General features: G+C 45.5%; 1 protein-coding gene across 3 annotated transcripts in view; it reads left to right on the plus strand.

The window, feature by feature from the left end:
• pam (peptidylglycine alpha-amidating monooxygenase) overlaps nucleotides 1-5000 on the plus strand; it is a 134216-nt gene that overhangs the window by 40245 nt on the left and 88971 nt on the right. The gene's annotated exons all lie outside the window — the stretch shown is intronic.

Below are 5000 nucleotides of genomic sequence, written 5' to 3' on the forward strand. Positions count from 1 at the left end.
CAAGCCCTAAAAGGAATAACCAGATGCACCCCTTCAACCTGGAGAAAAGACTATAGAGCGCTCGCTATTTTTTCCTTTTGCAATTAAGTCTGTTCTATCTGTCTATCTGCGTATTTCATCTTCGCCTTCCCCAGGCCAGTTCAGGGGTGTATTTCTCGAAACCATACATGCTAACTACGTTAGCTACTTTGTTGTTTGCAATGCAGTTTCCCATTACAACTACCCAAGTTTCTAACTGCTAACAACTACGCTTTCGAGAAACGCACCCCAGATCAGCACCAACATTGTGTGTGTGTATGTGTGTGTGTGTGTTGCATACTACTTGGCCAACATGTGGTCTCATTTCAGAACAATTGGTGTATGCACTGGCGAGTTATTATTTTTTTGCAATGCACACATAAATGCACAAATTCCTTGCGGAAACCCTTCAGCACGCATTGTTTCTTCAAGGCTAAGGGTGGGGTTGACTTACGTAATGTCTTGAAGGTCCACTACAGCCAACCAGTTATTTTGCAATGCACAAATAAACCCACAAATCCTGGGAAAAACATGACCTACTCAGCGGAGGTAACCACGCGTATGTAGAGTGAAGCTTATTGCATTGAGTGATGCTGTGTTAGGTATTAGATCACCTGCTAGTCCTGCTTGTGTTGCTGTGTGTTTTGCTTCATGCAAACTGCAGTTTTTTTTCCCCACTGCTTCCCGCCCCAAAAGAGGATTATGGTGGTTTTTGCATGCGGGAGGCTGACATTCACACACACACACACACACACACACACACACACACACACACACACACACACACACACACACACACACACACACACACACACACACACACACACACACACACACACCTCCTTATCAGTACTTCTTCACCCTCTAATGCCCATTACATTACAGCAGGTGAATTCATCACCGCCCGGCTTTATAGGGCTCGGCGACCGCAATATTGCAATGATGATGAGACCTCTGTGAATGTGCACAGACCTACACGCACACACACACACACACACGCACACAAACACACACACACACACACACACACACACACACACACACACACACACACACACACACACACACACACACACACACAGAGAGACAAACAGACACACCTTGCTTATTGTCAGGGTGACAACCAGAGATACCTACCATATAAAGTATTCTGTACATAGATATCGTCATATTTGATAGATTGTTCTGCTCATGCTGGTTATTGACTGGAGTCATGACCTTTGAGACACACACACACACACACACACACACACACACACACACACACACACACACACACACACACACACACACACACACACACACACACACACACACACACACACACACACACACACACACACACACACACACACACCACACAAACATTGCCTGCCTGTCATCTAGTGTCAAGCCTTATACAACCATGGATAGCTATATAGATCTATGAACACACACACACACACACACACACACACACACACACACACACACACACACACACACACACACACACACACACACACACACACACACACACACACACACACACTGGTTGTTGTCAAGGTTACAGCCATGGCTAGCTAGGCAATATAGATGTCTGTGATTTTGACAGTCCCGCAGTTCTGCTCTCTCACCCCTGGCTGGCCCTCTTCATTGTGTTGTGCTGTTGCTACGGCTCCGGGGCCCCTGTGGAAGACACACATCACTATTGACACTGTTGACAGAGCTAGGGGCCCATACGATTCCCACTAAGACATACTCTCATACTCACACTCACATTCACACACTCTGTCTTTGTCTCTGTCTCTGTCGCTGTCTATGTCTTTGTGTCTGTCTCTGTCTTTGTGTCTGTGTCTCTCTCTCTCTCTCTCTCTCTCACTCACTCACTCACTCACTCACTCACTCACTCACTCACTCACTCACTCACTCACTCACTCACTCACTCACTCACTCACTCACTCACTCACACACTTGATCGGTTGCTTACACACACACACACACACACACACACACACACACACACACACACACACACACACACACACACACACACACACACACACACACACACACACACACACACACACACACACACACGCGTACACATATACTGTACATCCTCTACATGCAGCTGCTCGCTGTGGGATGTGGGAGCGTATCCAATCCTGTTAACTCGGCGTAGCGGAGGAGAGAGGAGCGGGATGGTTCAGAGCCATCCCCGACAAGAGCACAGTAGCCCGTAAACCCTCTCTGTGATACCATACAGCACGCCGCAATACCCTTGGCTGTCAATCCTCTTCAGTGCAGTGCAGTGCAGTGGTGTGCCTCCCACCATAGCTTAATTGAAACGAGTAAGACAACATTGGCTTAGAATATGGCTTTTTTATATTGCAGAGTAGTGTCGTATTTGGAAAATACAAAACCTTAAACCTTAAAACACTTTTTTATTGCTGAAAAGATTATCTGCCGGCCCAAAAACTGCACTCATGAATGAACCGATTACGCTACTGTAGTAGTCTTTGTACTGTATGGTGACCTTATTCTTCGGTGCGCTGTTGTGCTAGTCTGCATTGGAGCATATGCTAATGGGTTGCTTGTTTATTGGCAGCCGCAGCGGACGCGATTAAATGGAGAAGGATCAAAGCTTGTTGATGGAAGCTGGATTTGCCGAGGTTTTTGATTGGTGATTGGCTGGTATTGTACTGTGGATAGCGCTCGTTGCTGTGGCATTGCCAACAGAGCTTGCAAACATAAACACACACACACACATGCAACACACACACACGCAACACACACACACACACACACGTAACACACGCACACACAGACACACACACACACACACACACACGTAACACACGCACACACAGACACACACACACACACACACAAACACACACACAAACACACAGAAGGATCTAAGCGGTTGATGGCAGCTGGATTTGCTGAGGATTCGCTGAGGGGATTGGCTCTGTTATACCGTGCGTCCACCTTGCTACCCTGCCCTCTAACTCCGCCCATTTCAACGTTTTGTCGTGTTACAATGAAATATCCGATCGGCTAGTTCCTGTTAGGCTGCCCATAGCCCTTCTGAATAATGTGGCACTAGCAACTGCTGCCAAACTACATAGCAATGGCGCTGTTCTTGTAATGGTGGGTAATAAGGTGGACAGTGGTCATGGCCGCCCATGGCATTGCCAGTGGAGCACGGCAACACAAACATACCAGCCAAACAGATGGACTGGCAGGCAGCGCGTTTCCTGTGTTTGTTTAAGTATCAGCTGCAGTCTTGTATTTGTTTACGGGAAGGCTTTTCATGTACCCGAGGGCTTGCTCCATGGTGGAGATGATGATATCGGATAACTAAATCATGTACTGTGCGCGATACTGCTTTACTGTGTTGAGTTCACTGTATTTTCCAGTGGCTGCTGGTGCAAATTGAATGTTCATGTTTTTATTATTTTGTTTGGAATTGTGCTGTACTTAAGTATTATGTGCAGTTAAAGCAAGGCGAGATGGTTTGTTGTGCATTCAGAGGCTCATTGTTCAATGAGCTTAAGACGCATAAAAGAAAATGTAGGCCTATGTAAGTGGAATTGCATTGCCTCAGAAATAAAGTGAATAATATTAAAGCATAAAAAGAATACATTGTACACTATAGGAAAAATAAATGCATAAAAGCACGCATATCAACCATATTAATGTACCGCCCCCTTGAGTAGTTGCTACTAGTATTAAAAACAAAGAGAGATGTTTCACACCCCGAGATTCAAATACACAGCTTGAGATGGAAATTTCCAGAAAACATGATTAGTGATAGGTGGTAAGTTGACGAGAAAATAGATTCTGTTTAAGATGCTGTAATCGGTTGTGAAACAGCAGCTGCACAATAGCTCTCTGCCTTCTTGATTACACACACGCACACCCACGTCTATGCTGTTGAGCAACTGATAACCATCCCACAGATGCACCTGTGTGTGTGTGTGTGTGTGTGTGTGTGTGTGTGTGTGTGTGTGTGTGTGTGTGTGTGTGTGTGTGTGTGTGTGTGTGTGTGTGTGTGTGTGTGTGTGTGTGTGTGTGTGTGTGTGTGTGTGTGTGTGTGTGTGTTCACCTGCCGTGCATCATCCCAGCATCTTGCTCCACATCCACACAGACCTTACGGCGGTTCTCTCCCACGTCTTGCTCACACGCACAGACATGTACACATGCATGGACGCTCAAACACGCACATAAACACACACACAGACACACAGACACACACACACACAGACACACACACAAGCAAACTGTTTTTGTGCGCCGCCTCCTCCTCTGCCTCTGCTGTTGTCTGGTCTGGTCTGCAGGTAGTTTCCATAGCGTTGTCGAGGGCGACGGATTTGCTTTGATAGAAGCCCTGCTGTCTGTCTGCATTAGCCGCGATGTACTGGGCTCCTCGCCTCCACCTGCCATTTGGGATACAGCTAAATATTCAGTCAGCCAGGCGTAAAAATATAAAATATAAAAATATATAAATGAGCCAGGAGTAAAAATATGAAAATAAATATTCAGTGAGACAGGAGCCTGCATCAGCAGCATTGTCTCAGAGACAGAGTGTGGTGTTATGGATAGCAGCAACGCACCTAATATGAGCCAACATGCAATATTTTGTATCATATTAATTATATTTTGTCTGTCTTGTGCACTTACTGTCTGTATTAGGCTATATCACAATATGCTGAGGTGGGTTTAGCTTGTATCAGAGACATGTGACTTGTCATTAATAGAAAAGCTACAGTATGTAGCTTTTATGTGTCATATGATATGAAACCCCCTGAAAATAAAAAGCTTGTGCAATTTGTGGTCCAACTGTAATACACATTTGGAATGATCTCTCAGGCAAAATAAAATGTCTCTGTGGTCTAAATTTGTGGCCCTGATCCGAGTTTGACATCCCTGCTCTAGTGGTTGTGTACTAACTCCTATTATACTGATGTGTATGCAGGTGGCTGCAATAGGCCGCA

This window comes from Engraulis encrasicolus, chromosome 11 (genome assembly GCF_034702125.1).
Source record: "Engraulis encrasicolus isolate BLACKSEA-1 chromosome 11, IST_EnEncr_1.0, whole genome shotgun sequence".
Classification (NCBI taxonomy): domain Eukaryota; kingdom Metazoa; phylum Chordata; class Actinopteri; order Clupeiformes; family Engraulidae; genus Engraulis; species Engraulis encrasicolus.